Consider the following 12,331-nt stretch of genomic DNA (forward strand, 5'->3'; position numbering starts at 1 on the left):
TTTGAATATTTTCTAAGTACCGAAAAAGGCAGAAATTTTCTAAGTACCGAAATCAAAAGAATTTTTCTAAGCACCGAAAACGTCAGAAATTTTCTAAGTACCGAAAACTTCCGAGTCTTTTCTAAGTACCGAAATCGACAGATTTTTTCTAAGTACCGAAATCAACAGAATTTTTCTAAGTACCAAAATCATCAGAATTTTTCAAAGTACCGAAAACGTCAGAAATTTTCTAAGTACCGAAAACTTCTGAGTCTTTTCAAAGTACCGAAATCAACGGAATTTTTCTAAGTACCAAATTCAACAGAATTTTTCTAAGTACCGAAATAAACAGAAATTTTCTAAGTACCGAAATCGGCAGAATTTTTCTAAGTACCGAAAATGTCAGAAATTTTCTAAGTACCGAAAACGTCAGATATTTTCTAAGTACTGAAAACTTCTGAGTCTTTTCAAAGTACCGAAAAAGGCAGAAATTTTCCAAGTACCGAAATCGACAGAATTTTTCTAAGTACCGAAAACGTCAGAAATTTTCTAAGTATCGAAAAGGTCAGAAATTTTCTAAGATCCGAAATCATCAGAATGTTTCTAAGTACCGAAATCGTCAGAATTTTCTAAGTACCGATATCGTCAGAATTTTTCTAAGTACCGAAATCAAAAGAATTTTTCTAAGTACCGAAAACGTCAGAAATTTTCTAAGTACTGCAAACTTCCTAGTCTTTTCAAAGTACCTAAAAAGGCAGAATTTTTCAAAGTACCGAAATCGTCAGAATTTTCTAAGTACCGAAATCGGCAGAATTTTTCTAAGTACCGAAAACTTCTGAATGTTTAATAAGTATCGAAATCGTAAGAATTTTCCTAAGTACCGAAATTGACTGAATTTTTCTAAGTACCGAAATCAACAGAATTTTTCTAAGTACCGAATTCGACAGAATTTTTCTAAGTTCCGAAAACTTTTGAATGTTTTCTAAGTACCGAAAAAGGCAGAAATTTTCAAAGTACCGAAATCTTCTGAATGTTTTCTAAGTACCGAAATCGACAGAATTTTTCTAAGTACCGAAATCGTCAGAATTTTTCTAAGTACCGAAATCGTCAGAAATTTTCTAAGTACCGAAAACTTCTGAGTCTTTTCAAAGTACCGAAAAAGGCAGAAATTTTCTAAGTACCGAAATCAAAAGAATTTTTCAAAGTACCGAAAACGTCAGAAATTTTCTAAGTACCGAAAACTTCCGAGTCTTTTCTAAGTACCGAAATCGACAGAATTTTTCTAAGTACCGAAATCAACAGAATTTTTCTAAGTACCGAAATCGGCAGAATTTTTCTAAGTACCGAAAACTTCTGATTGTTTAATAAGTATCGAAATCGTAAGTATTTTTCTAAGTACCGAAAATGTCAGAAATTTTCTAAGTACTGCAAACTTCAGAGTCTTTTCAAAGTACCGAAAAAGGCAGAAATTTTCCAAGTACCGAAATCAACAGAATTTTTCTAAGTACCGAATTCGATAGAATTTTTCTAAGTAACGAAAACTTCTGAATGTTTTCTAAGTACCGAAAAAGGCAGAAATTTTGTAAGTACCGAAAACTTCCGAGTCTTTTCTAAGTACCGAAATCCACAGATTTTTTCTAAGTACCGAAATCAACAGAATTTTTCTAAGTACCGAAATCGGCAGAATTTTTCTAAGTACCGAAAACGTCAGAATTTTTCTAAGTACCGAAAACGTCAGAAATTTTCTAAGTACTGAAAACTTCTGAGTCTTTTCAAAGTACCGAAAAAGGCAGAAATTTTCCAAGTACCGAATTCGACAGAATTTTTCTAAGTACCGAAAACTTTTGAATGTTTTCTAAGTACCGAAAAAGGCAGAAATTTTCTAAGTACCGAAATCAAAAGAATTTTTCTAAGCACCGAAAACGTCAGAAATTTTCTAAGTACCGAAAACTTCCGAGTCTTTTCTAAGTACCGAAATCGACAGAATTTTTCTAAGTACCGAAATCAACAGAATTTTTCTAAGTACCGAAATCGGCAGAATTTTTCTAAGTACCGAAAACTTCTGAATGTTTAATAAGTATCGAAATCGTAAGTATTTTTCTAAGTACCGAAAATGTCAGAAATTTTCTAAGTACTGCAAACTTCTGAGTCTTTTCAAAGTACCGAAAAAGGCAGAAATTTTCCAAGTACCGAAATCCACAGAATTTTTCTAAGTACCGAATTCGACAGAATTTTTCTAAGTACCGAAATCATCAGAATTTTTCAAAGTACCGAAAACGTCAGAAATTTTCTAAGTACCGAAAACTTCTGAGTCTTTTCAAAGTACCGAAATCAACGGAATTTTTCTAAGTACCAAATTCAACAGAATTTTTCTAAGTACCGAAATAAACAGAAATTTTCTAAGTACCGAAATCGGCAGAATTTTTCTAAGTACCGAAAATGTCAGAAATTTTCTAAGTACCGAAAACGTCAGATATTTTCTAAGTACTGAAAACTTCTGAGTCTTTTCAAAGTACCGAAAAAGGCAGAAATTTTCCAAGTACCGAAATCGACAGAATTTTTCTAAGTACCGAAAACGTCAGAAATTTTCTAAGTATCGAAAAGGTCAGAAATTTTCTAAGATCCGAAATCATCAGAATGTTTCTAAGTACCGAAATCGTCAGAATTTTCTAAGTACCGATATCGTCAGAATTTTTCTAAGTACCGAAATCAAAAGAATTTTTCTAAGTACAGAAAACGTCAGAAATTTTCTAAGTACTGCAAACTTCCTAGTCTTTTCAAAGTACCTAAAAAGGCAGAATTTTTCAAAGTACCGAAATCGTCAGAATTTTCTAAGAACCGAAATCGGCAGAATTTTTCTAAGTACCGAAAACTTCTGAATGTTTAATAAGTATCGAAATCGTAAGAATTTTCCTAAGTACCGAAATTGACTGAATTTTTCTAAGTACCGAAATCAACAGAATTTTTCTAAGTACCGAATTCGTCAGAATTTTTCTAAGTACCGAAATCGTCAGAAATTTTCTAAGTACCGAAAACTTCTGAGTCTTTTCTAAGTACCGAAATCGACAGATTTTTTCTAAGTACCGAAATCAACAGAATTTTTCTAAGTACCGAAATCGGCAGAATTTTTCTAAGTACCGAAAACGTCAGAATTTTTCTAAGTACCGAAAACGTCAGAAATTTTCTAAGTACTGAAAACTTCTGAGTCTTTTCAAAGTACCGAAAAAGGCAGAAATTTTCCAAGTACTGAATTCGACAGAATTTTTCTAAGTACCGAAAACTTTTGAATGTTTTCTAAGTACCGAAAAAGGCAGAAATTTTCTAAGTACCGAAATCAAAAGAATTTTTCTAAGCACCGAAAACGTCAGAAATTTTCTAAGTACCGAAAACTTCCGAGTCTTTTCTAAGTACCGAAATCGACAGAATTTTTCTAAGTACCGAAATCAACAGAATTTTTCTAAGTACCGAAATCGGCAGAATTTTTCTAAGTACCGAAAACTTCTGAATGTTTAATAAGTATCGAAATCGTAAGTATTTTTCTAAGTACCGAAAATGTCAGAAATTTTCTAAGTACTGCAAACTTCTGAGTCTTTTCAAAGTACCGAAAAAGGCAGAAATTTTCCAAGTACCGAAATCCACAGAATTTTTCTAAGTACCGAATTCGACAGAATTTTTCTAAGTAACGAAAACTTCTGAATGTTTTCTAAGTACCGAAAAAGGCAGAAATTTTGTAAGTACCGAAAACTTCCGAGTCTTTTCTAAGTACCGAAATCGACAGATTTTTTCTAAGTACCGAAATCAACAGAATTTTTCTAAGTACCGAAATCATCAGAATTTTTCAAAGTACCGAAAACGTCAGAAATTTTCTAAGTACCGAAAACTTCTGAGTCTTTTCAAAGTACCGAAATCAACGGAATTTTTCTAAGTACCAAATTCAACAGAATTTTTCTAAGTACCGAAATAAACAGAAATTTTCTAAGTACCGAAATCGGCAGAATTTTTCTAAGTACCGAAAATGTCAGAAATTTTCTAAGTACCGAAAACGTCAGATATTTTCTAAGTACTGAAAACTTCTGAGTCTTTTCAAAGTACCGAAAAAGGCAGAAATTTTCCAAGTACCGAAATCGACAGAATTTTTCTAAGTACCGAAAACGTCAGAAATTTTCTAAGTATCGAAAAGGTCAGAAATTTTCTAAGATCCGAAATCATCAGAATGTTTCTAAGTACCGAAATCGTCAGAATTTTCTAAGTACCGATATCGTCAGAATTTTTCTAAGTACCGAAATCAAAAGAATTTTTCTAAGTACAGAAAACGTCAGAAATTTTCTAAGTACTGCAAACTTCCTAGTCTTTTCAAAGTACCTAAAAAGGCAGAAATTTTCCAAGTACCGAAATCGACAGAATTTTTCTAAGTACCGAAAACGTCAGAAATTTTCTAAGTATCGAAAAGGTCAGAAATTTTCTAAGATCCGAAATCATCAGAATGTTTCTAAGTACCGAAATCGTCAGAATTTTCTAAGAACCGAAATCGGCAGAATTTTTCTAAGTACCGAAAACTTCTGAATGTTTAATAAGAATCGAAATCGTAAGAATTTTCCTAAGTACCGAAATTGACTGAATTTTTCTAAGTACCGAAATCAACAGAATTTTTCTAAGTACCGAATTCGTCAGAATTTTTCTAAGTACCGAAATCGTCAGAAATTTTCTAAGTACCGAAAACTTCTGAGTCTTTTCAAAGTACCGAAAAAGGCAGAAATTTTCTAAGTACCGAAATCAAAAGAATTTTTCAAAGTACCGAAAACGTCAGAAATTTTCTAAGTACCGAAAACTTCCGAGTCTTTTCTAAGTACCGAAATCGACAGAATTTTTCTAAGTACCGAAATCAACAGAATTTTTCTAAGTACCGAAATCGGCAGAATTTTTCTAAGTACCGAAAACTTCTGAATGTTTAATAAGTATCGAAATCGTAAGTATTTTTCTAAGTACCGAAAATGTCAGAAATTTTCTAAGTACTGCAAACTTCAGAGTCTTTTCAAAGTACCGAAAAAGGCAGAAATTTTCCAAGTACCGAAATCAACAGAATTTTTCTAAGTACCGAATTCGATAGAATTTTTCTAAGTAACGAAAACTTCTGAATGTTTTCTAAGTACCGAAAAAGGCAGAAATTTTGTAAGTACCGAAAACTTCCGAGTCTTTTCTAAGTACCGAAATCGACAGATTTTTTCTAAGTACCGAAATCAACAGAAATTTTCTAAGTACCGAAATCGGCAGAATTTTTCTAAGTACCGAAAACGTCAGAATTTTTCTAAGTACCGAAAACGTCAGAAATTTTCTAAGTACTGAAAACTTCTGAGTCTTTTCAAAGTACCGAAAAAGGCAGAAATTTTCCAAGTACCGAATTCGACAGAATTTTTCTAAGTACCGAAAACTTTTGAATGTTTTCTAAGTACCGAAAAAGGCAGAAATTTTCTAAGTACCGAAATCAAAAGAATTTTTCTAAGCACCGAAAACGTCAGAAATTTTCTAAGTACCGAAAACTTCCGAGTCTTTTCTAAGTACCGAAATCGACAGAATTTTTCTAAGTACCGAAATCAACAGAATTTTTCTAAGTACCGAAATCGGCAGAATTTTTCTAAGTACCGAAAACTTCTGAATGTTTAATAAGTATCGAAATCGTAAGTATTTTTCTAAGTACCGAAAATGTCAGAAATTTTCTAAGTACTGCAAACTTCTGAGTCTTTTCAAAGTACCGAAAAAGGCAGAAATTTTCCAAGTACCGAAATCAACAGAATTTTTCTAAGTACCGAATTCGACAGAATTTTTCTAAGTAACGAAAACTTCTGAATGTTTTCTAAGTACCGAAAAAGGCAGAAATTTTGTAAGTACCGAAAACTTCCGAGTCTTTTCTAAGTACCGAAATCGACAGATTTTTTCTAAGTACCGAAATCAACAGAATTTTTCTAAGTACCGAAATCATCAGAATTTTTCAAAGTACCGAAAACGTCAGAAATTTTCTAAGTACCGAACACTTCTGAGTCTTTTCAAAGTACCGAAATCAATGGAATTTTTCTAAGTACCAAATTCAACAGAATTTTTCTAAGTACCGAAATAAACAGAAATTTTCTAAGTACCGAAATCGGCAGAATTTTTCGAAGTACCGAAATCAACAGAAATTTTCCAAGTACCGAAAAGGTCAGAAATTTTCTAAGATCCGAAATCATCAGAATTTTTCTAAGTACCGAAAACGTCAGAAATTTTCTAAGTACCGAAAATGTCAGAAATTTTCTTAGTACCGAAATCGGCAGAATTTTTCTAAGTACCGAAAACTTCCGAGTCTTTTCTAAGTACCGAAATCGACAGAATTTTTCTAAGTATCGAAAAGGTCAGAAATTTTCTAAGATCCGAAATCATCAGAATGTTTTTAAGTACCGAAATCGTCAGAATTTTCTAAGTACCGATATCCTCAGAATTTTTCTAAGTACCGAAATCAAAAGAATTTTTCTAAGTACCGAAAACGTCAGAAATTTTCTAAGTACCGAAATCGGCAGAATTTTTCTAAGTACCGAAAACTTCTAAATGTTTAATAAGTATCGAAATCGTAAGAATTTTCCTAAGTACCGAAATTGACTGAATTTTTCTAAGTACCGATATCAACAGAATTTTTCTAAGTACCGAATTCGACAGAATTTTTCTTAGTTCCGAAAACTTTTGAATGTTTTCTAAGTACCGAAAAAGGCAGAAATTTTCTAAGTACCGAAAACTTCAGAATGTTTTCTAAGTACCGAAATCGACAGAATTTTTCTAAGTACCGAAATCGTCAGAATTTTTCTAAGTACCGAAATCGTCAGAAATTTTCTAAGTACCGAAAACTTCTGAGTCTTTTCAAAGTTCCGAAAAAGACAGAAATTTTCTAAGTACCGAAATCAAAAGAATTTTTCTAAGTACCGAAAACGTCAGAAATTTTCTAAGTACCGAAAACTTCCGAGTCTTTTCTAAGTACCGAAATCGACAGAATTTTTCTAAGTACCGAAATCATCAGAATTTTTCTAAGTACCGAAATCGGCAGAATTTTTCTAAGTACCGAAAACTTCTGAATGTTTAATAAGTATCAAAATCGTAAGTATTTTTCTAAGTACCGAAAATGTCAGAAATTTTCTAAGTACTGCAAACTTCTGAGTCTTTTCAAAGTACCGAAAAAGGCAGAAATTTTCCAAGTACCGAAATCAACAGAATTTTTCTAAGTACCGAATTCGACAGAATTTTTCTAAGTAATGAAAACTTCTGAATGTTTTCTAAGTACCGAAAAAGGCAGAAATTTTGTAAGTACCGAAAACTTCCGAGTCTTTTCTAAGTACCGAAATCGACAGATTTTTTCTAAGTACCGAAATCAACAGAATTTTTCTAAGTACCGAAATCGGCAGAATTTTTCTAAGTACCGAAAATGTCAGAAATTTTCTAAGTACCGAAAACGTCAGATATTTTCTAAGTACTGAAAACTTCTGAGTCTTTTCAAAGTACCGAAAAAGGCAGAAATTTTCCAAGTACCGAAATCGACAGAATTTTTCTAAGTACCGAAAACGTCCGAAATTTTCTAAGATCCGAAATCATCAGAATGTTTCTAAGTACCGAAATCGTCAGAATTTTCTAAGTACCGATATCGTCAGAATTTTTCTAAGTACCGAAATCAAAAGAATTTTTCTAAGTACCGAAAACGTCAGAAATTTTTTAAGTACTGCAAACTTCCTAGTCTTTTCAAAGTACCGAAAAAGGCAGAATTTTTCAAAGTACCGAAATCGTCAGAATTTTCTAAGTACCGAAATCGGCAGAATTTTTCTAAGTACCGAAAACTTCTGTATGTTTAATAAGTATCGAAATCGTAAGAATTTTTCTAAGTACCGAAATCGACTGAATTTTTCTAAGTACCGAAATCGGCAGAATTTTTCTAAGTACCGAAAACGTCAGAAATTTTCTAAATACTGAAAACTTCTGAGTCTTTTCAAAGTACCTAAAAAGGCAGAAATTTTCCAAGTACCGAAAAAGGCAGAAATTTTCTAAGTACCGAAAACTTCTGAATGTTTTCTAAGTACCGAAATCGACAGAATTTTTCTAAGTACCGAAATCGTCAGAATTTTTCTAAGTACCGAAATCGTCAGAAATTTTCTAAGTACCGAAAACTTCTGAGTCTTTTCAAAGTTCCGAAATCAGCAGAATTTTTCTAAGTTCCGAAATCATCAGAATTTTTCTAAGATCCGAAATCATCAGAATTTTTCTAAGTACCGAAAACGTCAGAAATTTTCTAAGTATCGAAAAGGTCAGAAATTTTCTAAGATCTGAAATCATCAGAATGTTTCTAAGTACCGAAATCGTCAGAATTTTCTAAGTACCGATATCGTCAGAATTTTTCTAAGTACCGAAATCAAAAGAATTTTTCTAAGTACCGAAAACGTCAGAAATTTTTTAAGTACTGCAAACTTCCTAGTCTTTTCAAAGTACCGAAAAAGGCAGAATTTTTCAAAGTACCGAAATCGTCAGAATTTTCTAAGTTCCGAAATCGACTGAATTTTTCTAAGTACCGAAATCAACAGAATTTTTCTAAGTACCGAAATCGGCAGAATTTTTCGAAGTACCGAAAACGTCAGAAATTTTCTAAGTACCGAAAACGTCTGAAATTTTCTAAATACTGAAAACTTCTGAATCTTTTCAAAGTACCTAAAAAGGCAGAAATTTTCCAAGTACCGAAATCAGCAGAATTTTTCTAAGTTCCGAAATCATCAGAATTTTTCTAAGATCCGAAATCATCAGAATTTTTCTAAGTACCGAAAACGTCAGAAATTTTCTAAGTACCCAAAATGTCAGAAATTTTCTTAGTACCGAAATTGGCAGAATTTTTCTAAGTACCGAAAACTTCCGAGTCTTTTCTAAGTACCGAAATCGAGAGAATTTTTCTAAGTACCGAAATCAACAGAATTTTTCTAAGTACCGAAATCGGCAGAATTTTTCTAAGTACCGAAAATGTCAGAAATTTTCTAAGTACCGAAAACGTCAGATATTTTTTAAGTACTGAAAACTTCTGAGTCTTTTCAAAGTACCGAAAAAGGCAGAATTTTTCAAAGTACCGAAATCGTCAGAATTTTCTAAGAACCGAAATCGGCAGAATTTTTCTAAGTACCGAAAACTTCTGAATGTTTAATAAGTATCGAAATCGTAAGAATTTTCCTAAGTACCGAAAACGTCAGAATTTTTCTAAGTACCGAAAACGTCAGAAATTTTCTAAGTACTGAAAACTTCTGAGTCTTTTCAAAGTACCGAAAAAGGAAGAAATTTTCCAAGTACCGAATTCGACAGAATTTTTCTAAGTACCGAAAACTTTTGAATGTTTTCTAAGTACCGAAAAAGGCAGAAATTTTCTAAGTACCGAAATCAAAAGAATTTTTCTAAGCACCGAAAACGTCAGAAATTTTCTAAGTACCGAAAACTTCCGAGTCTTTTCTAAGTACCGAAATCGACAGAATTTTTCTAAGTACCGAAATCAACAGAATTTTTCTAAGTACCGAAATCGGCAGAATTTTTCTAAGTACCGAAAACTTCTGAATGTTTAATAAGTATCGAAATCGTAAGTATTTTTCTAAGTACCGAAAATGTCAGAAATTTTCTAAGTACTGCAAACTTCTGAGTCTTTTCAAAGTACCGAAAAAGGCAGAAATTTTCCAAGTACCGAAATCAACAGAATTTTTCTAAGTACCGAATTCGACAGAATTTTTCTAAGTAACGAAAACTTCTGAATGTTTTCTAAGTACCGAAAAAGGCAGAAATTTTGTAAGTACCGAAAACTTCCGAGTCTTTTCTAAGTACCGAAATCGACAGATTTTTTCTAAGTTCCGAAATCAACAGAATTTTTCTAAGTACCGAAATCATCAGAATTTTTCAAAGTACCGAAAACGTCAGAAATTTTCTAAGTACCGAAAACTTCTGAGTCTTTTCAAAGTACCGAAATCAACGGAATTTTTCTAAGTACCAAATTCAACAGAATTTTTCTAAGTACCGAAATAAACAGAAATTTTCTAAGTACCGAAATCGGCAGAATTTTTCTAAGTACCGAAAATGTCAGAAATTTTCTAAGTACCGAAAACGTCAGATATTTTCTAAGTACTGAAAACTTCTGAGTCTTTTCAAAGTACCGAAAAAGGCAGAAATTTTCCAAGTACCGAAATCGACAGAATTTTTCTAAGTACCGAAATTGACTGAATTTTTCTAAGTACCGATATCAACAGAATTTTTCTAAGTACCGAATTCGACAGAATTTTTCTTAGTTCCGAAAACTTTTGAATGTTTTCAAAGTACCGAAAAAGGCAGAAATTTTCTAAGTACCGAAAACTTCAGAATGTTTTCTAAGTACCGAAATCGACAGAATTTTTCTAAGTACCGAAATCGTCAGAATTTTTCTAAGTACCGAAATCGTCAGAAATTTCCTAAGTACCGAAAACTTCTGAGTCTTTTCAAAGTACCGAAAAAGGCAGAAATTTTCTAAGTACCGAAATCGGCAGAATTTTTCTAAGTACCGAAAACTTCTGAATGTTTAATAAGTATCGAAATCGTAAGTATTTTTCTAAGTACCGAAAATGTCAGAAATTTTCTAAGTACCGAAATCAACAGAATTTTTCTAAGTACCGAATTCGACAGAATTTTTCTAAGTAATGAAAACTTCTGAATGTTTTCTAAGTACCGAAAAAGGCAGAAATTTAATAAGTACCGAAAACTTCCGAGTCTTTTCTAAGTACCGAAATCGACAGAATTTTTCTAAGTACCGAAATCAACAGAATTTTTCTAAGTACCGAAATCGGCAGAATTTTTCTAAGTACCGAAAATGTCAGAAATTTTCTAAGTACCGAAAACGTCACATATTTTTTTAGTACTGAAAACTTCTGAGTCTTTTCAAAGTACCGAAAAAGGCAGAAATTTTCCAAGTAACGAAATCGACAGAATTTTTCTAAGTACCGAAAACGTCAGAAATTTTCTAAGTATCGAAAAGGTCAGAAATTTTCTAAGATCCGAAATCATCAGAATGTTTTTAAGTACCGAAATCGTCAGAATTTTCTAAGTACCGATATCGTCAGAATTTTGGAAGTACCGAAATCAAAAGAATTTTTCTAAGTACCGAAAACGTCAGAAATTTTCAAAGTACTGCAAACTTCCTAGTCTTTTCAAAGTACCGAAAAAGGCAGAATTTTTCAAAGTACCGAAATCGACAGAATTTTTCTAAGTACCGAAATCGGCAGAATTTTTCTAAGTACCGAAAACTTCTGAATGTTTAATAAGTATCGAAATCGTAAGAATTTTCCTAAGTACCGAAATTGACTGAATTTTTCTAAGTACCGATATCAACAGAATTTATCTAAGTACCGAATTCGACAGAATTTTTCTTAGTTCCGAAAACTTTTGAATGTTTTCTAAGTACCGAAAAAGGCAGAAATTTTCTAAGTACCGAAAACTTCAGAATGTTTTCTAAGTACCGAAATCGACAGAATTTTTCTAAGTACCGAAATCGTCAGAATTTTTCTAAGTACCGAAATCGTCAGAAATTTTCTAAGTACCGAAAACTTCTGAGTCTTTTCAAAGTACCGAAAAAGGCAGAAATTTTCTAAGTACCGAAATCAAAAGAATTTTTCTAAGTACCGAAAACGTCAGAAATTTTCTAAGTACCGAAAACTTCCGAGTCTTTTCTAAGTACCGAAATCGACAGAATTTTTCTAAGTACCGAAATCATCAGAATTTTTCTAAGTACCGAAATCGGCAGAATTTTTCTAAGTACCGAAAACTTCTGAATGTTTAATAAGTATCGAAATCGTAAGTATTTTTCTAAGTACCGAAAATGTCAGAAATTTTCTAAGTACTGCAAACTTCTGAGTCTTTTCAAAGTACCGAAAAAGGCAGAAATTTTCCAAGTACCGAAATCAACAGAATTTTTCTAAGTACCGAATTCGACAGAATTTTTCTAAGTAATGAAAACTTCTGAATGTTTTCTAAGTACCGAAAAAGGCAGAAATTTTGTAAGTACCGAAAACTTCCGAGTCTTTTCTAAGTACCGAAATCGACAGATTTTTTCTAAGTACCGAAATCAACAGAATTTTTCTAAGTACCGAAATCGGCAGAATTTTTCTAAGTACCGAAAACGTCAGATATTTTCTAAGTACTGAAAACTTCTGAGTCTTTTCAAAGTACCGAAAAAGGCAGAAATTTTCCAAGTACCGAAATCGACAGAATTTTTCTAAGTACCGAAAACGTCAGAAATTTTCTAAGTATCGAAAAGGTCAGAAATTTTCTAAGATCCGAAATCATCAGAATTTTCCTAAGT

The sequence above is a fragment of the Parasteatoda tepidariorum genome, chromosome 9 (assembly GCF_982258835.1).
Source record: "Parasteatoda tepidariorum strain Cologne lab strain chromosome 9, Ptep-v5.0, whole genome shotgun sequence".
Classification (NCBI taxonomy): Eukaryota; Metazoa; Arthropoda; class Arachnida; order Araneae; family Theridiidae; genus Parasteatoda; species Parasteatoda tepidariorum.